The sequence below is a fragment of the Heterodontus francisci genome, unplaced genomic scaffold (genome assembly GCF_036365525.1).
Source record: "Heterodontus francisci isolate sHetFra1 unplaced genomic scaffold, sHetFra1.hap1 HAP1_SCAFFOLD_236, whole genome shotgun sequence".
In the NCBI taxonomy this organism is placed as follows: domain Eukaryota; kingdom Metazoa; phylum Chordata; class Chondrichthyes; order Heterodontiformes; family Heterodontidae; genus Heterodontus; species Heterodontus francisci.
Genome location: NW_027141158.1, coordinates 144,973 through 167,808, shown reverse-complemented (window position 1 = coordinate 167,808; position 22,836 = coordinate 144,973).

Here is a 22,836-nt window from a genome sequence, read left to right as displayed (position 1 = left end):
CGCTGGGCAGGTAATTGAATCTATAAAACAGGAAATTCCTGGCAATGTTCCAAGCTATTCACAATTTAGTGAAAAGCGCGCAAGAACAACAGTTTTCAGAGACTCTCCATCTGTAAGGAAGGGGAAGCTCAGAGGAAGCTCTATTTTGGCTGTGAAAAGCATTGTGGCACTGGGGGAGGGTGAGAGATACTGTATCGCGGTATTGGTAATCTGGAGGCTGACCGATCTTGGAGATCACAACAGAAGTATTCAGGATGAACATCCTCTCCGACTTGCAACTTACATATGCCAAGTAAAAAGAATGGGGGCCTTGAGAAGTGAGTGCAGCAATTTACAATAGGTGTCAGCCACTCCGGTTTTGAGGCCTCCCATAGTGGACGACAATCAGAGATGGAGGCAGCTTCAGTCCCCGGGGGTTAGGCTGCAGCACTCAGACAGTGACAAGAATCGTGAGGCTGGAAGAGAGTGTGGATGAGCAGGGCGCACAGCCGCACGCATCCAGCTTCTTGAGTGCAGAAGATGCGACCCACCAGAGATGGCTTACCATCAGAGGCTCTGCTCCTTGCAAATGTCAGAGCAGCAGTGTCACTGAAGATTGTGCCTTTCCAAGGAGGTGGTCACTGAGCTGTGCTCTATAGTGGAGGAACATCTGAACCAATGAGTTTAATTTTTATCTTTTGAGACATTGAAGGCTGTCAGATTAATGTTAGGCTCTGCACTCACCTTGCCATACTACATCAGGGCATTTAGCCCGTTTCTGCACTGAAACCTCTTCCGTGGGAACACATCACGGCTGCTCACCTCCTGCTCAATCTCCTGTCATGCCCTCCCCACCTGCCTAGCTGGCCTCCTCCTCCCGTCTCGATGGAAAAGCGCTTCCCTCCTTGCCCTTGCTGTCTGGAGGAGCACTTACATGGAGGCATGCGAAGACCTGGGCGCCACCCTTGCTCTGGCTGCTGCCATCTGCCAGACATGCAGGTTGTCAGTCTCCCAACCAATGTCCTACACTGCCCGTTCCTTTCAGTCGATTGCAGGCTGCATTTTAAACATAGCATGAGCTATGACTTACCTATTGTGACACGACATGGTCCCACCATTCGCCAGCCTCTAATCTCACTCCGACTGAAGATCACAGTTTACCCTGGCCGGCCCGTGTAGACTGACGTCGAATAATATAATTCTAAGTATTCATTGTTACCATTGAATGTCAGTGACAATCATTATTTCCTCTCAGGTCTGGGTTCGGGTGATTATGATGATGTAAAGACTGGAGCCATTGACAGTCAGGATGGTCACTTGTTTCTGGACAGTGGTCCTGATTATTTCTTCACACTGACAAGTGCCGGCGGTGATCTCTCCACTCTCAGTGAGTTAAACTCCCACAGTCTCCAGCTCTCTATCACTACTTTGAATTTCATTACAATCGGCGATGTCACAGACTGCTGGTTGATTTAAATTCATGTTGTGATTAAAGGAAATTAGACAAAACAATGCTTGACTTATTTTAGAAAGGACACCCTTATGTCATTCGGTGTGTGATATCTCTCTTGTTCACACTGTCACTGGAAATCCTTCAGGTGCTCAATATGAACACCCTGATTCAGGCTTAGCTGATCCATTTCATCTGCTATCATGAAGCGGTAAAAAAACAACACAGTGAATGGAGCTGGAAAACATTCAGCTGTCAAAAAATTCCATTCCCCTTTACATTATTGACACATATATAGATGAACCGCACTGAACCCGCTTTCAAACCAATCATTAATTCATAAAGTTTCTCTCCACAGTATACAGCTCTCAGACCCACACTGAACCTGCTTTCAGTCCAAACATTAATACATAATATTTCTCTCCACAGGGGACGGCTCTCAGACCCTCACAGAACTCGCGTAAAGTCCAATCGTTACTCCATAATCTTTCTCGACAAAGTATACAACTCTCAGACCCGCACTGATCCCGCTTTCAGTCCAATCGTTAATCCAAAGCGTTTCTCTCCACAGTGTACAGCTCTCAGACCCGCATTGAATCCACTTTCAGTCCAATCATTAATTCATAACCTTTCTCTCCACAGTATATCACTCTCAAACGCGCACTGATCCCGCTTTCAGCCCAATCATTAATTCATAATCTTTCTCTCCACAGTGTACAGCTCTCAGACCCGCACTGAACCCGCATTCAATCCAATCATTAATCCATAATCTTCCCCTCCACAGTATACAGCTCTCAGACCCGCACTGAACCCGCTTTCTGTCCAATTATTAATACATAATCTTGCTCTCCACAGTGCACAGCTCTCAGACCCGCACTGATCCCGGTTTACCAGTTCCCTCCATTGCTGACAACTATGAGGATGTTCACTGTGACACGTTCACAGCAGCAGACGTTCCACCAACGATGGGCAGTGACTGTGTGGTTCAACATCTTACATCTCCATTAGTCCGGTAAGAGCAATGTTTAATTATTTGTTCCATGTATTTCGGCTGTTTCCGATATTGATATGATAATTAATGGTGTTTTCAATGTCAGTGATTCCAAAGTATCAGAGAGAACATTTTCTGTACTTACTAAAGAAATAGGAGGCTTATTGAAGCAGAAATATGCTGAGGGGATCATATACTGTATTTGATGTATTTGTTTGATGGTTCACATTGCTGTAACCCTCGCAAGTCGTTTTTGTTGTTCTTTCAGGTAAAAGTCAGCCTCAAATCCTGCCTGTGATGTCTGGAGTATGATCACAGATTGGTGGAAAATATTTTGTGTTAAATATGAGGGAATTATATGAACTTCTCCAACAGTGTCAACATGATAGATGTGTTTTGCTTTACTATATAAATTTCACTTTATTTTAATCAACTATCATGTTAATTTGTGTTGAAATAACTAGATTTGGCTTTTCTCTATATTTTTTCTGGAAGTGTGTGTTTTCTGTTTAATTAAAATACCAAACAGAATTGATTTCGGATCATTTCTCTGTCGATACAAATACTGAGATATATTACTCCGCATGTAATTACCAACACTGTCACAGAGATTAAAACCATTGTTTATTAATGAAGAGTTTATGCAAAGTTTGTTTAATAACCGAGTCACTTTTCCATATCCTGCTAACAAAAAGGTTTAGAACACGTCATGTGACAAATAAATGGTCTGTCTCTTTAATCTGCATTTATTGTAACTGTTTGCTCCACCGCCACATACTCAATATGGACAAATTACTGCAGTTAATAATGTAAGTGTTGATGTACAATGGGAATAATCTTCAAAAAATGATTAAAAACATTTATTTAATGTTGCAGTTGGAATCTGTGCCTTTGTCAATATTAATGACTCTTTTATGGTTACATATATGTACACCAATTCCTAAATACAATACAATGTTGTTTTACTGCTCTACATTACTCCGGAAGATGGCGGGAGAGCAGGAGAATGTGATCAGAAATTCATGCGTTTTTGCCGTCAATTTTAAACATTTCAGTTAGTCATCAACAGAGCGCAATTGTTACTCTGTCGGGAGAACGAATACACCGTGCATTACTCTCCAGTACATTGTGATTTTTGTGACTCGTTGGCTTACTGAAATACCCGTATCCACCAGCAGACGGCGACCATCATTTGAATTGAAAATGAATCATGCTGGAAACACTGAACAGCTGAGATATCATCTGCGGCGAGAGACACAGAACTAGCTTTGAATGTAAATGCTTTTACTTCAGAAATATATATTAGTAGAGATTAATTACTTTTAGCAAATACAGAACCAGAGAAAAAGGGGGACTGGCGAGAGTAAAAGAGTGAAGGTTTGTGTTAAGATGGAAGCAAGTAAGTCTGATTGAATGAATTCCGCCCCCTTGACTCTCTCTTATCTATCTCCCTGTGATCTGCAGCACTTCATTCTCTCAACCCTGACATTGTCATTAAACCTGCTGACATGGAATCGCTGTTGTTGTTTCTTGAAAAGACCTCGACCTTGGGGAGCCTAAACACGAACTCTCGGACATATCGTTCCACCTCCCCCAGATCATGACCCCACCACCGAACATCATGTCATCCTTTCCCATACTATCATGGAACTCATTTCCTCTAGAGATCTTCACCCCGTGCCTGTAACCGCGCACAGCCCCTTCAAAATCCTCCAAACATCCACAAACAAGGCTACCTCGGTAGACTCAACATTTCAATCTGTTCCTTTCCGATGGATCTTAACTCTTTCCATTGCACTTTCTCCCCTTGTCTTCTTCTGTCGCCATCCACGTTCTCAGTTACTCTGGTTTCCTGGCCAGAAATGTTTCATTTTCGCCATGGACATCCAGTCCAACACTGTGAACAGGACCTGTAGACTCCCTCAACTCCATCCCTCCCCAGGCCGTCCAAACACTGTACATTGACATCTCTCACCAAGATGTTCTTTCCCTTTATACTTCTCTTTCTCTCTCTAGAGCATGTAATTCTGCTAAAACTCTATCTCTCACCAGGACGATCAATCCCTTTAAAACTCAATCCATTCAAGAAATTCGGAACGCTACAACTCCATCCCTCATCAGGACGGCCATACCATCAATACTTCCATCTCTTACCAGGATGTTCAAACCATCTGCAACTTAGCCCATTCAAAATATTCAGGTCTCTACTTTACCATCCCACACCGGGATGTCCAGTCGCTTTACAGTCCATCTTTTACCAGGATGTATCTTCCACCTACATCTCTGTATCTCTGACTAGGAAGTGCAGCCTCTCTGCATCGTTATCACTCGCCTCGCCACCCACTCCTTTGATACCTTTAACTCCCACCAGCATACGGCATCTTGTTTGGGTACATTGATGACGATTTCAGTGTAGTTTCCTGACCTCGTTCTCAACTGAAAGGAATTAACTTTGCTTCCAGCTGCCATGCCTACCTTACCTTTACACGACCCATCCCCAATTCGATTCCTCGAGTTACTATCTCCATAACTGAGGATAGGCAGGTAGCTCACAATGTCTATCTGTAGCCACCAACTCAGAGACCTACCTTGATTATGCACCCCTACTTCCTCCATCCTGCTTCGTGTCAGGTCTCTGTTGCCTTCTTCAGGTATCTACGTCTCTGTCACAGTAGTTCCAACGATGCCACCTTCCGCATCATCATTTCCGAATTGGCTTCTGTCTTCGCTCGGCTGAACAGTTCCCTTCTTCAGGCACATAATCTGCAATTCCGCCCACACCCCTTCTTGTCACCACCAGAGCCATGATCCAGTTCGCCTTGTCCTCACTTTCCACAGCAACACCTACATATTCAACAGTTTCCTTCAATTTCTGCCACCTCCAGTGCCTTGTGACCACTAAAGGCATCATTCCCTCCCCTCCCCTATCAACAATCGAAAGGCACTATTCCCTCTGTAAAGCTCTAGTTTAGTCCTTTGTCAATCCCAGAATCACTCCTCTTCCCGCAAAAAACATCTCATGCAAGTGTCGGATGATGCAACACCTGTTCTTTCTCCTCCTCCCTTTTCACAGAGAGTGTCCCACACATTCTTTCTGGATGAAACAGGCATATAAATGTACTTTTTTTAAACTGAGTCCATGGTATTCGTTATTCAAAATGGAGTCTATTCTGCAGAGACCAAACGGCGATTGGATGAGGCCTCAATGAACTCGTCTGCTTTCTATTGGCACTTTTCAGCCTTAATAACGCTCCTGTATTTTTGAATAGCGGGTATTGGCAATGGATGAGTAAGTTGAATTGGAGGAAGTCTGAGTTCATGCTCGGTGTGGGGATCCCCTATTGACTCACGACAGTTGCAGTCACCCTGGGATCAACCTTCCTCTTTCTTACCACATTGGCAGATATGTGGTCCTCCATGACAGATATTTCATATTTCCCTCCCACTGCCCTGTGTCAGCAGCCAGACCTGGAGCCCACACTGAGAGATGGCTCTGTCATGCCAGTCACTACACTGTCATTGGGTAGCAGAATTGGAGACCACACCGAAAGCTGACCATGTGGTGCCTGGCCTTGCACGGTGAAGCAGCGTGTAACATAAGAAGTCTAAGAACAAGTGATTCAACATCGGCTGTATTGAAATGCTGCTCACACTCCTCCCCCCGACCCCTGCACCAAGTGATCCACGATAATGATTCTTCTCCTACATTCAGCTCAAATCTCCACTGCACCAGAACAGAGAAAATCTCTGCTTGAGGCATTCACATGCCCACATACCGTGAAGGCCCTAAATTATTAACAAAACAAGTTGGACAAATTGAAACGGATAAACGTTTGACTAATATTACGTAAACAAATTGCACTCAAATTAATATTTATTCATGTGCCACCCTATAGTCTTTCCTTGAAGGCTGCGTGTTTTCTAATTATAGAGCTGCCCCTTTTATTTCAGCGTGGTGGACGCTTGCTACAGTCGTAAAAATGGCACTGCAGATATTTACAACTGGCATTTTTGGGGGCGCGACAGAGAATGGGACTGGCTTCAGGTTAGTGCATCTGGACTAACTTGCTGGTGCCTGCATGGGTATGGAACGAGGGTCCATCAAGGGCACAGATGCACTTCCATCTTAAAAGAGGACACTGTCTGCAGCTCCCGTCGTGCCAGTCTGCTCCCATGAGGCTGTGCATTATCTCTCACTGATCTGCATGAGAGAAAACTTAAGGGCATCAGTAAGCCGACCAAAACTCATCTCCATTCGAACCACTAAATCTGTCAACGGTGCTTCTCTACTTTTCGAGGCTGGAAGGGACTGTCGAAACCAAAGCCCCAATAGCAGCAGGCTGGTCATCAATCAAACCTGGCCTTGGTGGTTACCAGGGTTCTTGCATTGCTAGCCTCACTGCAGCTCCCGTAGAGGACAGCACACGCTCTATAACAGAAAACAGGCAACTCGTTCCATCAACAGGAACGTCCAGATGCCAGTCATAAACTGTTGGCTCCTCCATAGTCTCATCCATGATGTGGAAAGTCTTTGACAGGTTACCCACGCAACCGTTCTCTGCTGGTACTATTCAAATTTCCTTTGCGTGAAGACTCAGGCATTGAATTGGCAATCCCCAAACTCTTCAGCAATGTTTGGGTCAGGGCTCACTCACCTGCCTCCTCTGTCCTCTGCTGCACCTTTCATCACTGCCAGTGCTACTCGCTTGTGATGTGAACGTCACCATGTACAGACTGTGCTATCTCACCATCATTCCCATGCATTGTGCTAAATGCTGAACTGGTGCGTGCTGAAGTATGAGGGGTGACTGTTCAGATTGGTATTGCTGGCGTAGTTCTCCTGCTTCTGAAAGGCCTAGCCGTGTAGAGGAATCTGTCAGCAGAGACAGTAAAAGCGAAATATTAGTACTGGGCAGGATAAGCAAACTCATAGCTGTGACAGTGGAGAGGCACCTACAATTTTCCGCAGCTCCCATAAAGAGATGTTCATTTAGGACAAGAAGAAAAGAAGAGAACCCTTCACAAAACAAATCGATGTCAATGGTTATGTATTTTGTTGCGATGTGTCAGCTTTGGAGAACTGTTCAGTGAATGAGTCACGCAACATTTTTGAATAGTTTAGATGTATGGCTGGGGTCAGTTTATGTGAACTTGTTCAGTTTGTCCGTAGGAGGTCAGTTCATGAAAATACTGTCCGTTTATGGTTAGTGGCCAGTTGATGTTCCATGTGCCATTCTATAGATGCGGTGTAGATTTATTTTCTTGACCTTGAAACAGTTTAGAAATACTGGATAAATTTACGGTGTCTCATGTGAAAGCACATATAGCATCAGTTGGAGCCATTGGTGCAGTTTATGGAAGTGGATCTACCAGTGGCGGTAAGCATTATGATATTAAACATAATGTCAAGAATACCTGCTATCAAAAGTTTTTTTTTTAAATCATGGATTGTAAACCTACTTTAAACGTTTAATGAAACAGAATAAGCTGCAATTCAACAGAAAACGTTTTTTAAAAAGCTGGCAGACATGATGGCCACCACAATTTGTATTTGAACACTTGCACTTTCCAAGGCCTCAAAGAGGAGACACATGTCTGATGGGCCTGTACAGAAAATAATGACTTGTTCTGCAGAGTTAATCACAGGAGATTCTTTTCATTAGAAGGCCGGACAGAGCCAGCCTAGAACATTAGCCTTGAAAGAGCCAATCCAATCCTCCAGGTGTAAACGTTAACATCCTGAGGCCAGAGGGACTGACATTACTTAACTTGAATCCCATTAGAAGGTTCCAGACAATACACTGAGGCAGTCATGTGACCATCAGTCCATCTCTGTGAACGCTGGAAGATACGCCTTGCACAAAGCACACAAGCCAGTGACTCATTCCGTGCAGATGCCATGAGGGGTGTTTCTTTCTCTCTCTCCAGAAGACCTCGTGTGGGGCAAGCAAAACCTGCTGCTGTTTGCTGGATACAGGACAAATATATAAGGGGAAGAAATCCTCCAACAATTGTGCCTACAAGAAAAAAGCCTGAACCAGTGGGTCAGCTACAAAATGCACATTTTCTAGCTGAAGACTTCAAGAACACAACTTCTGCTAGAAGACAACGGAATCCTCCAACTCCACAGACTGCGTTCTGGACTCTAATCCAAACACCAATCAACTTCTTATCACGCTGTAATATAGGTGTGTGTGTGTGTGGCTGTGTCTGTGTGTCTTTGTGTGTCTGTGTGCGTGTGTGAATGTGTGGTGTAAGTTTATTTTTTTAGATCTGATTATTAAGGATAATAAACTCACCTCTTCCTTGTTTAAACTCAAGCAAACCTGCCCAATTGGTTCTTTTACAATCGCAACAAAGGAAAAAGGTAAAACACTCACTGGAGTACTTAGTACATCCACTGTTTAAAATGGAATAAACCCTGCAGCGGTCAAATGAGGGGAAGGACAAATGGGGTGTACTGTGACCCTCATCACCTGATCGCAACAATAACCAATGCACTATTCTTATTCCAATGAGACGAGGATATCACTGTGCAAATGTAGCCAGTGCACTGTTTCGTCTTCTCCAACAGAGGTACAAACTGGTCTTCACCAAATGAGGTCGACATTACAATATCAATGTAGTCCTTGCACTTATCATTGCTTTATAAATATAATGCTACACTGTCATACCTACAAAAGGATGGAGGTATTACTGTAAAAATACAACAATTGTATTGTGCAGTATTCACTAGCAGAGGGAGGCAGTACTATTTAAATGCAAGCATGGCACTGTTCAGAATCCACCGGCATGAATGGACAGTATTATACCAACGTAACTATAGCGCTGTCCTGTTTTCACCAGTAGAGCAGTCAATCAAATTATATTCTGGGCTTTGGAAAGTTTCAATTCACCTCTGCACAGTATATGGGCAAGTACACTGTTTGACATATAACGTGTTCAGAAGAAAGCATGTCACTGACCTTGTTGTTTAGCGACTGTAATTCATGGCACTTTCCAAGGGACCTAATTGTGTCACTGCGAGGTTTCTCTTTGATGTAAATAAGATTCTACTTGCAATGTTACTCTACCATGGCATCAGTGACTGCCAGGTTCATGCAGCTTTACAAAGAGGGGGAGAATGGAACAACATCTGAGAACAATAGCCTGGAAGAGTATGATCTGCGAGTTTCAATGTCTATATTCAAATTGCCATACAGTATATTTAGAAATTATGATACATATGGCAGTTCAGAGTGTCAACAAGTTGTGCTACCTCTGCTCGTTAGTTCCTTGTGAGCCACCATCTCCAACTATTAATTCAGTGAACTCCATTTAACTGTCTTTTTCTTTAATTAACCACCTCATTACTGTTGTCTGTCTATGTAAGAATCAATGACTCTGATGGTCTCTGGACTGTCCTGTAGTTTAGCAGAGTTTAGTAAGACATATGAGGAAAAGACTGAGGAACGAGTCAGCAAACTATTGAACATAATGGATTCTTCTTTACTCTGTTTTCTTTCCCTTTCTCTTTAGGCTCCCTCTGCAGGCTCGTCTGCGTATGGTAGCCTCAAATGAACAATAGATACACGACAATTGCCAAAGCACTGCAATATTCAGTTATTAACTGTGTGAAGCATGCTTCACTATATATTTTTTTTACCATTTAACAACGTATATTAGCGGCTCTTGTGTTCCTGGTAAGTAAATCTCGACATTTGAACAATTACATGACACCCCTGGATTGGGAGTTATGTGTACAGGGAATCCCTCAGGTGCGAGAATTTATTTGCAAGGGAATACTGGGAGTGAGACTATGTTCCTGTTTTGATGGAATCGTATGGCATTCTCAGAATTTACAAATAGTCCTCTGGATTTATGGTATCGAAAGACGGTTCTGGGATTGCTTATCAACGAAAACAATTTGTCCATTGAAGTGGCAACATTTGAAAAGTATCTCTGCGAGTCTGGTAATATCTTCTGGATCCATAAGATTTTCGTTACAGGAGACCTTGCATCTGTCAGTATTTATTGTGTCCCGTTAATGTTATCTATTGACAGAGATACTCAGAAATTACCGTGTTGACAAGGATATCCTCGAATTTCAACGTTGAGATAGGATCCTACCTGTGTGGCATAAGTTACATCCGAATATCAGTGCTTACCGGATGTTCCTTCGTTACTTGCACCATTTTCAGGATATTCATGGCTAAGCAGGGTGGCGCAGTGCTGCAGTGGTTAGCACCGCAGCCTCACAGCTCCAGTGACCCGGGTTCAGGTCTGGGTGCTGCCTGAATGTAATTTCTCCCTGTGACCGTGTGGGTTTCTGCCAGGTGCTCCGGTTTGCTCCCACAGCCAAAGACTTGCAGGTTGATAGGTAAATCGACCATTATAAATTGCCCCGAGTTTAGGTAGGGGATATGGGATTAATTTAGGATTAGCATAAATGGATGGTTGTTAATCGGCACAGACTGAGAGGGCCGAAGGGCCTGTTCCAGTGCTGTAACTCAAAATGAATAAAGTGCCAGTATTTATGACTGACAGGATTGGCCGGCTTCTCACAGATACAGGAGATCCACACCAAACATCTTAAACCACCATTGCTAAGTACGAGTAATTGCTGTGGCAACCAGTTGCTGTCAACACCCATATCTCATACTTACTGTATTGTAAGTCTGTTTGATACCTGAAAAGCATAACTCTGGGGGACAAACCTATCATATTGTGATAGGACCCGATACCCCTGCAGAAACCAGTGAGTGGATGGCAAAGTTATGAGGGTGATTAGCCTGATTCCAATACAATTTGTGAATTCTGTGGTTAAATGCCCATTTGAGGAGAGTTGTTGCTTTACATCCGGGGAATGAATTCATTTCAAGGTTTTCTACTAGTGGTAACTTTATAGTGACACTCAACTGTCCTAATTTATTGGTCAGCATTAGATCTTCAAACACTTTTCATTCTCCAGTTCTACTTTCACTCCAGGATATATCAGACTGACGTTAATTTTTAATTATTGAGTTACAGTGGACAGTTTATTGAAACAACCATCTACCTTCAGCTCCCATCTTTGCATTGAATCATAGGGAGTTAACAAATGACATTGATAGAGGCTACATTCCTGGTGATTGGATCACAACGAGTTAACCGTTTGCAGTAACACAGCCTCACTCGCCTGACTTGATTATTAACAGTATTACTGTTTCATTAACCTATATATGCAGGTAGAGAAAACAGCCTGAACATTTCACGAGTTCATCGATTCTACTTTAAAACCACAGGGAGAATTGATGCTCCTACTGTACCTAACTTTGCTGATTGATTTGAACTTAGCATTTATCGTGACCTGTTGATATTTTGGGTTTTACATTTTGGAAAGTGTACACAGATTACCATATCTTTGTACTGTGATTCAGTCTTTGTAATAAAAGATCAGTTTATTTTCAGTCACTAAGCTGTCACATTTTCCCACTGATCAATGATATTGCACAAAAATTCTTCCCCCGATACTTTGGCCTTGTGGATTTTATGTAGCTATGTTCAAAGTCCGTGGTGAAATGTCCTGCAGCAGTATGTTTATATCACAGAAATCATCACAATGTCAGGCGCTTCCTCTCAGTTCAACAGAACAGCAAAACACACAGTGACTGTTCTGAGGTCCTGCAGAACTGTGAGATGCTTTTCATATATTTCGGTAATGGAAATTCTTTGTTGATTCCAAAGGATCAACTTTTATAAAACACATTCCGTAATGCTTACAAGGAACACATCTCATCCCTCCCTGCACAGTTCAACGATGGTGAATGTTTGGAACTTCTGATTACCAGTCAGTGTGTCTTTGTGATCTGATTCTCCAGACAGTCTCACTGAGTGATCACGTTTCCTCAATGATTTGGCAAGTTACCCTCCAAAGCTACACAGTCCTTATATGGAGTATAATTGTGCGGCATTTCTGAGAGGAACGATTCAGAAATGCATTGCCGCTCTACATGGGCTTATACAAGAAAAGTGGGCAAGAAAAACAGTGATGGCTCTATTGCTGGTAATGGTGGTAATGGTAATCGAGGTGGCTGCCCTCGACATCAAGGCAGCAAGTTACAAAATGTATTTCTAATGAGATCACTTTTCTCATCCCCTCATAGCCCTTTTTTGCCAGCCTCTCCAAAGTCATGTTTCTATTGCATTTATTTCTTTCTCTTTACATTCAATTACAACCTCACTTCTTCATTTCTCCATGATATTTTATTCTGTAAAAAGGCAAAATCCTGCGGAGGCTGGGAAGCTGAGAAATTAACAGCAAGTTCTGGTACTACCTTGTAGGCAAGGTAGAACTTTTAGAAAGAGGAACAGAATTAAAATTCCCGGCTGGAGAATTTTCTTCAGAACTATGAAGTGTTCTGTTGCAGCAGTATTTATGTAAGAACAGAGGCTGGGAAAAGGGGAACAGAGGAAAGGAATGAAGGAACGAAAGAGAATAACTGTGATAGGGTGGAAGGCCTTAAATAAAGAGCGGAATCATTCCCAACGCCCGCTGTCAAAACAAATGGAGGAGTAGTTATCATGTGAGTTTTTGAAGTTGACGCTGATTCCGGAAGATTGAAGCAGTGTGGCAGGCCGTGAGAGAAACATCAGCATGGGAATGGGGCAGGGAATTATAATGGCAAGTGACCGGGAGCTAAGCATCACGTTTGCAGACTTATTGGAAGTGCTCAACAAAGCAGTAACAGAACATGTGCTTGGTTTCCTCTGTGTAAAGGACAATTATTTTCAATACGATATTTATTTGTTTCGAGGTACAACATTGAAAGAAGCACTGCGACCCACCGAGTCTGTGCCGACCAACAATCACCCATTTATACCAATCCTACATTAACTCCATATTCCCTACCATTCTCCTACCACGTACCTACACTAGGGCAATTTACAATGGCCAATTCACCTATCAACGTGCAAGTCTTTTGTTGTGTGAGGAAACCAGAGCACCTGGCAGAAACCCACAAAGTCACAGGGAGAACTTGCAAACTCCACAAGGGCAATACCCAGAACTAAACCGAGATCTCTGGAGTTATGAGGCTGCAGTGCTAACCACTACACCACTGTGCAAGTACAGATAAACTACTGCTTCACCTGGAAAGAGTGTTTGGAGCCCTGATGGTTGAACGAGAGGACGTGAAAGTGCAGGTGATGCATCTCCAGTATTTGCATGGGAAGGTGCCATTAGAAGGGGAGTGGGTGTTTTTACTGACGGCAAGAGGAGAGGGAAGGGATCCACTCTGCATTTGCCCTATTGGCAACGGGCGGGGGAAAGGATCCACTCTGCATTTGCCATTCAGCAAGGGGAGTGGGGAGGTGTCCACTCTGCATTTGTCTGTCCGGAATGGGTAGGGGGAAAGGATAGACTCTGCATTTGTCGATCAGCAAGGGGAGGAGGAAAGCATCCACCTGGCATTTGTCTGTCTAGAGGGGCAGGGAGAAAGTGCATACATTGCATTTGTCGCTCGGCAAGGAGAGGGGGAAATGGGCCACTTGGAAATTGCAGAGCGGATCCCTTCCACTTCCCTGCCCGACAGAAATAGAAATATATAAAATAGGGGCAGGAGTGGGCCACTTGGCCCTTCGAGACTGCTCCACCATTCATTACAATCATAGCTGATCATGCAACTCAGTAGCCTGTCCCCGCTGACCCCCCCATATCCTTTGATTCCTTTCGCCCTAATAGCTGTATCTAACTCCTTCTTGAAACTATACAATGTTTTAGCCTCAACTGCCTTCTGTGGTCGTGAATTCCACAGGCTCACCAATCTCTGGGTGAAGTAATTTCTCCTCATCTCAGTCCTGAAATATTTACCCCGTCTCCTTAGACTATGACCCCTGCTTCTGGACTCCCCCACCAGCTTGAATATCCTTTCTGCCTCTACCCTGTCAAGTAGTCTTAGCATTTTATAAGTTTCTATGAGATCTCCAATCACGCTTCTGAACTTCAGCGAATATAATCCGAACTGACGCAATGTCTCCTCATATGTCAGTCCCGCCATCCCAGGAATCAGTCTGGTTAAACTTTGCTACACTCCTTCTATAGCAAGAACATATTTCCTCAGATAAGGAAAGCAAAACTGCACACAATACTCCTTGTGTGGCCTCACCAAGGCCCTGTATAATTGTAGCAAGACATCCCTGCTTCTGTACTCGAACTATCTCGCTATGAAAGCCAACATACCATTTGACTTTTTTACTGCCTGTTGCACCTGCAAGCTTACCTTCAACGAACTGTGTACGGGAAAATAAAATCAAGAAATGCTGGAACCACTCAGCAGGTCTGGCAGCATCTGTTGAAAGAGAAGCAGAGTTAAAGTTTCGGGTCAGTGACCCTTCATCGAAACAGTGTACGAGAAAACCCCGGTCTCGTTGCATATTCCCCTCTCTTAGTTTATCGCCATTCAGATAATAATCTGCCTTCCTGTTTTTTGCTGCTAAAGTGGATAATGTCACAAGTATCCACATTATACTGCATCTGCCATGCATTTGCCCACTCACGCAACTTGTCCAAATCACCCTGAAGATTTTCTGCATCCTCCTTACAACTCACCATTCCGCCCAGTTTTATGTCATCTGCAAATTTGGAGATGTTACATTTAGTTCCATCATCTAAATCATTAATGTATATTGTTAATAGCTGTGGTCCTAGCACCAATCCCTGCCATACACCTCTAGTCACTGCCTGCCATTTGGAATAAGACCCATCTATCCTTACACTTTGTTTGCTGTCCGAAAACCAATTTTCTATGCATTAAAATGCACTACTACCAATCCCATGTGCTTTAATGTTACATGCTAATCTCTTTTGTAGGACTTTGTTGAAAGCCTTCTGAAAGTCCAAATGAACCACATCCACTGTCTCCCCCTCATCGAGTCTACCAGTTACATCCTTTAAGAATTCCAGTAGATGTATCAAGCATGATTTCCCTTTCGTAAGTCCATGTTGACTATGTCCGATTCTACCACTGTTCTCCAAGTGCTCTGCTATCAAATCTTTGATAAAGGACTGTAGAATTTTCCCCACTACCAACGTCAGGCTGACTGGTTTATAGTTCCCTGTTTTCTCTCTACCTTCCTTTTTTTAAATAGTAGAGTTACATTAGCTACCTCCAATCAGAAGGAACTATTCCAGAGTCTGTAGAATCTTCGAGGATGACCACCAATGCATCCACAATTCCGAGGGACACTTCCTTAAATACTCTGGCATGTAGTTTATCAGGCCCTGGGAATTTATCGGCCTTTAATTCCATCAATTTCCCGAACACCATTTCTCTGCTATTACTTATTTCCTTCCGTTCCTCCCGCTCACTGAACCCTGTGTTCCCCAAAATTTCTGGTATGATATCTATGTCCTCCTTTGTGAAGACTGAACCAAAGTATGCATTTAGCTGGTCAGCCATTTCTTTGTTCCCCATAATACATTCCCCTGTTTCTGATTGTAAGGGACTTACATTTGCCTTCACCAATCTTTTTCTCGTCACTTACCTATAGAAACTTTTACAGTCAATTACAGAGTGGATCCCTTTCACCCTCACCCTCCCGACAGACAAATGCAGAGTGGATTCGTTCCTCCTCCTCTTGCCGATAGACACATGCAGAGTGGATCCTTTCCCTCTCTTTCTCCCGACCGTCAAATGCAGAGCGGGTCACTTCCCCTCCCGGCAAATAAATTCAGAGTGGATCCCTTCCTCCACCGCCCCCCTGACAGTCAAATGCAGACCGCAATCCTTTCACCCTCCCCCTCCCGACTGACAAATGCAGAGTGGATCCTTTCCCCCTCCCCTTGACTACAGACAAATGCAGAGGGGATCCTTTCTCCCCCCTTGCTGATAGTTAAATGCGGAGTGGAACCTTTCTCCCCCCTTGCTGATAGTTAAATGCAGAGTGGATCCTTTCCCTCTCCCCCTTCCGACAGACAAATGCAGAGTAGATTCTTCCCCCTCCCCTTGCAAACAGACAAATGCAGACTGGATCCTTTCCCTCTCCCCTTTGTCCATTGACAACTGCAGTGGATTGTTTTCCCCTCCTTTTGGTGATCGACAATTGCACGAGGTCCCCTTTCCCCGTCCCCTTGCTGGATAGACAAATGCAGAGTGTCCCCTTTACCCCTGACCCTCCTGACAGAAAAATGCAGAGTCGGTCCTTTCTCCATCCCCTTGCAAAGAGACAAATGCAAATTGGATCATTTCCCCCTGACCTTGCCGATAGACAAAAAGCAGTTGCAGAATTCAAACTCCCCTCATCCCTGGTGATTTTACTTCACTGTAAATGTCTGTGTTCACTACAGAAAAGAATAAGAACTGAACATTACTGACCAGCCTCTCCATGTACCGAGAACACTCGCCTCAGTGGCACCAGGGAAGTGAAGGCACGTGGGTTTCACACGTCGAGCTGAAGATTTAAACGGCTGGTAGGAACGTGGGAAATTCCATTTAAATGAATGTAGAAAAAGAATTGAAACATGCTAACTCTGTCCCATCACAGAGCCACAGAGGGGACGCCATGGACCTTCTCCACTACCTGGAAGATCGGTCTTGACAATCGCAGTGTCAGGATCCGTGGGGGATGAAACCACTCTCATTCACCGTTCAACCCTTCCACTCGCCCTCCCACCTCACCCACCATGGAAACCGTTGTCAGACTGGGAACAAAATCCAGCCCAGGATGTTCTGAACTGAAATCTGGGGCTGATTTGTACCGGTCCCTGGACACTGTGGGTCAGGTGCGGAGGCTGGTAAAATGTTGTGGGGCGAGGGCCAACTAGAGCTATGGCATCGAGCAGGGCCCGCCACATATTACTGGCAGACGGGGAACTTGGTGCGACCCCCTCCTCCCCCGCCTCCTGGTGGCTGGTCCTTCATTTCCATATTCAAATGACCATCAATGAGATGTTAATAAACTCACCTGCAGGTGGCGGACGTCCCACGGAAATTTTACCACCTCCGTTCAGCCTTCACGTACCTTCAGGCGGAGGGGTCGAGGAGAAGGGAAAACATTTATTATCGGCTATGGGAACGGTGGGAAGATGTTGAGTGTCAAAGTGAATAAATGGCGGTGGGGGGGAAAGTTCGTGATACGAATAAAATGTGATCATGGCGGTAGAGGGCAATCAATGTATGATTTACCCATTGAGGGTGGGTTACGTGATTGACAACTGACCTAAAATTTTATTTTCAATTCCTGGAGATCGGAACCTTTAAAATTTACAATGTAACTGAAGGGCTTAGAATCAAAGAAGGTTCTTTTTAAGAACATTACAGCACAGTACAGGCCCTTCGGCCCTCGATGTTGCGCCGACCTGTGAAACCATCAGAACTACATTATTCCATTTTCATCCATATGTCTATCCAATGACCACTTAAATGCCCTTAAAGTTGGCGAGTCTACTACTGTTGCAAGCAGGGCATTCCACGCCCCTACTACCCTCTGAGTAAAGAAACTACATTTAACATCTGTCCTATATCTATCACCCCTCAACTTAAAGCTATGTCCCCTCGTGTTTGCCATCACCATCCGAGGAAAAAGACTCTCACTATCCACCCTATCTAACCCTCTGATTATCTTATATGTCTCTATTAAGTCACCTCTCCTCCTCCTTCTCTCTAACGAAAACAACCTCAAGTCCCTCAGCCTTTCCTCGTAAGACCTTCCCTCCATACCAGGCAACATCCTAGTAAATCTCCTCTGCACCCTTTCCAAAGCTTCCACATCCTTCCTATAATGCGGTGACCAGAACTGCATGCAATGCTCCAGGTGCGGTCTCACCAGAGTTTAGTACAGTTGAAAGCACAGAAAGCGGCCACTTGGCCGATCGTGTCTGTGCCAGCCGAAAAACGATCCACACATTCTAATGTCACCTTCCAGCATTTGGTCCATAGCCCTGCAGATTATGGCATTTGCGGTGCCTATCCAGACTCCTTTTGAATGTGTTGAGGGTTTCTGCCTCAACTATCTTTTCAGGCAGTGGGTTCCAGACCCCCACCACCCTCTTGGTGCAAAGGGTTTTCCTCAGCTCCCCTCTAATTGTTCTACCAATCACTTTAAATCTATGCACCCTCGTCACTGAACTCTCTGCTAAGGTGAATAGACCCTTTACCTCCACTCTGTCCAGGCCTCTCACAATTTTGTACATTTCAATCAGATCTCCCCTCAGTCTTGATCCAAGGGGAACAACCGCAGCCGATCCATTCTCTCCCTATAGTATCATTTTACTATCCTGGCAACATCTTTGTAAATCTCCTCTGTAACCGCTCTAGTGCAATTACATTTTTTCTGTAATGAGCTGACCAGACCTGCACACAGTAGTCAAGTTGTGGCTTAACCAATGAGTTATACAGTTTTAGCATAACTTCCCTATTCATGCATTCTATGCCTAGGCTAATGAAGGAAGGGATTCCATATGCCTTCTTAACCACATTATCACCCTGTCCTGCTACCTTCAGGGATATGTGGACATTCACTACAAGGTTGCTTACTTCCTGTACACTCCCTCAGCATTACCCCATTTATCGTGTATTCCTTTGTCTTGTTTGACCTCCCCAAATGCAACACCTCACAGTACTCCAAGTTTAATTCCATTTGACACTTTTCTGCCAATCTGACCAGGCCACCAATATCTTCCTGCAGCCTACAGCTATCCTCATCGCTATCTACCACACAGCCAATCATTGTACCGTCTGCAAAGTTCTTGATCATGCCCCCTATATTTACTTCCAAATCGTTAATATACACCACAAAAAGCAGGTGACCCAGTACTGAGCCTTATGGAAAGCCACTGCAAACAGCTAAAACAGCCATCAAAAATTAACCTTTGTTTCCTGCCACTGAGTCCATTTTGTATCCACCTTGCTGCATTTCCATGGATCCCATGGAATTTTACTTTTTTAGCCAGTCTGCCATGTGGGACCTTGTCAAAAGCATTGCTAAAATACATGTAGACTATATCAACTGCACTACCCTCATTTATCTTCCTTCGAATTTCTTCAAAAAATTCAATCAAGTTGCTCAAAAAGATCTACCCTTAACAAAGCCATGCTGACTATCCTTGATTAAGGTTAGCCTTTCTCAGTGTCAGTTTATCCTGTCTCAGAATAGATTCCAATAATTTGTCCACTACTGAGGTTAGACTGACTGGCCTGTAATTATTTGGTCTGTTGTTCACTCCATTTTTAAACAGAGGTACACATTACCAGTTCTCCAATCCTCCAGCACCACACCTGTATCCAGTGAGGACAGGATAGTCAGTCTCTCTGATATTTCCTCCCTTGCTTCTTTTAACAGCCTCGGTGGCATTTCATCTGACCCTGGGGATTTATCAACCTTCAAGGATGCTAATCCCATTAACATTTCCTCTCTCCCTATGTTCATCACCTCCAATAATTTACAGTCTTTCTCCTTAACTAGAGGATCTGCATCACCCGCCTCCCCCCGCCCCCCCCCCCCCCACCTCTTTTTTAAAGACAGACACAAAGTATTCATTCAGAACCATACCAATATATTCCATTCCGGCACAAAGATTGAAGCTCATTAAAAATGGTGCCAGGGCCTGTGTGGTGGCGCTGGATGCCGTTGACGGGGATTTGGCGGCCGGCCTTCACATCATCGGGGGTGGCCGCTCCGCCTTCACTATTTAATTGAGCTCCTGTGTCGGAAGGCTACTGGTTTGAAAGCGCGCCACGGAGGGACACGTCATGTGATTATTACCCAGCTACCCTTGCACTCTCGCTGTGACACAAGGTGATGGTTCTTCCTTTAACTGGGTATTGTTTGAGACACTAATTCATAGGTTCTAACCCTGTGACACATATAGCTGCATTTTTATCTCTCCCGCCACTCAATGGGAGAGCTTTGAGAAGCAGCATTTACTCTCAGCATTCACATGACGCTCTCTGTCAGCATTCACATGGTGCCCATATTCCTGTCAGCATTCACACGGTGCCCATGTTCCCTGCAGCATTCACACGGCGCCCATATTCCCTGTCAGAATTCACATGGTGCCCCTATTCCTGTCAGCATTCACACGGTGCTCACATTCCCTGCAGCATTCACACGGTGCTCACATTCCCTGTCAGCATTCACACGGTGCTAACATTCCCTGTCAGTATTCACACGGTGCTCACATTCCCTGCAGTATTCACACGGTGCTCACATTCCCTGTCAGCATTCACACGGTGCTCACATTCCCTGCAGTATTCACACAGTGCTCACATTCCCTGCAGTATTCACACCGTTCTCACATTCCCTGTCAGAATTCAAACGGTGCTCACATTCCCTGTCAGAATTCACACGGTGCTCACATTCCCTGCAGTATTCACACGGTGCTCACATTCCCTGCAGTATTCACACGGTGCTCACATTCCCTGTCAGAATTCACACGGTGCTCACATTCCCTGTCAGAATTCACACGGTGCTCACATGCCCTGTCAGAATTCACACGGTGCCCATATTCCTGTCAGCATTCACACGGTGCCCATAATCCCTGCAGCATTCACACGGTGCTCACATTCCCTGTCAGCATTCACACGGTGCCCATATTCGTGTCAGCATTCACACGGTGCCCATATTCCCTGCAGCATTCACACGGTGCTCACATTCCCTGTCAGTATTTACATGTCCTCACATTCCCTGTTAGCATTTACACGGTGCTCACATTCCCTGTCAGCCTTCACACGGTGCACACATTCCCTGTCAGTATTCACACGGTGCTCACATTCCCTGTCAGCATTCACACGGTGCACGCATTGCCTGTCAGCATTCACACGGTGCTCACATTCCCTGTCAGCATTCACACGGTGCTCACATTCCCTGTCAGCATTCACACGGTGCTCACATTCCCTGTCAGAATTCACACGGTGCTCACATTCCCTGTCAGCATTCACACGGTGCTCACATTCCCTGTCAGCATTCACACGGTGCTCACATTCCCTGTCAGCATTCACACGGTGCTCACATTTCCTGTCAGCATTCACACGGTGCTCACATTCCCTGTCAGAATTCACACGGTGCTTACATTCCCTGTCAGCATTCACACGGTGCTCACATTCCCTGTCAGTATTCACACGGTGCTCACATTCACTGTCAGTATTCACACGGTGCTCATATTCCCTGTCAGTATTCACACGCTGCTCACATTCACTGTCAGCATTCACACGGTGCTCACATTCCCTGTCAGTATTCACACGGTGCTCACATTCCCTGTCAGTATTCACACGGTGCTCATATTCCCTGTCAGTATTCACACGGTGCTCACATTCCCTGTCAGCATTCACACGGTGCTCATATTCCCTGTCAGTATTTACACGGTGCTCACATTCCCTGTCAGCATTCACACGGCGCTCATATTCCCTGTCAGTATTCACACGGTGCTCACATTCCCTGTCACCATTCACACGGTGCTCACATTCCCTGTCAGTATTCACACGGTGCTCACATTCTGTGCAGCATTCACACGGTGCTCACATTCCCTGTCAGTATTCACACGGTGCTCACATTCCCTGTCAGTATTCACACGGTGCTCACATTCCCTGTCAGCATTCACACGGTGCTCACATTCCCTGTCAGTATTCACACGGTGCTCACATTCCCTGTCAGTGTTCACACGGTGCTCACATTCCCTGTCAGTATTCACACGGTGCTCATATTACCTGTCAGTATTCACATGGTGCTCATATTACCTGTCAGTATTCACACGGTGCTCATATTCCCTGTCAGCATTCACACGGTGCTCACATTCCCTGTCAGCATTCACACGGTGCTCACATTCCCTGTCAGTATTCACACGGTGCTCACATTCCCTGTCAGCATTCACACAGTGCTCACATTCCCTGTCAGTATTCACACGGTGCTCACATTCCCTGTCAGCATTCACACGGTGCTCATATTCCCTGTCAGTATTTACACGGTGCTCACATTCCCTGTCAGTATTCACACGGTGCTCACATTCCCTGTCAGTATTCACACGGTGCTCATATTCCCTGTCAGCATTCACACGGTGGTCACATTCCCTGCAGTATTCACACGGTGCTCACATTCCCTGTCAGAATTCACACGGTGCTCACATTCCCTGTCAGAATTCACACGGTGCTCACATTCCCTGCAGTATTCACACGGTGCTCACATTCCCTGTCAGAATTCAAACGGTGCTTACATTCCCTGTCAGAATTCACACGGTGCTCACATTCCCTGTCAGAATTCACACGGTGCCCATATTCCTGTCAGCATTCACACGGTGCCCATAATCCCTGCAGCATTCACACGGTGCTCACATTCCCTGTCAGCATTCACACGGTGCCCATATTCGTGTCAGCATTCACACGGTGCCCATATTCCCTGCAGCATTCACACGGTGCTCACATTCCCTGTCAGTATTTACATGTGCTCACGTTCCCTGTTAGCATTC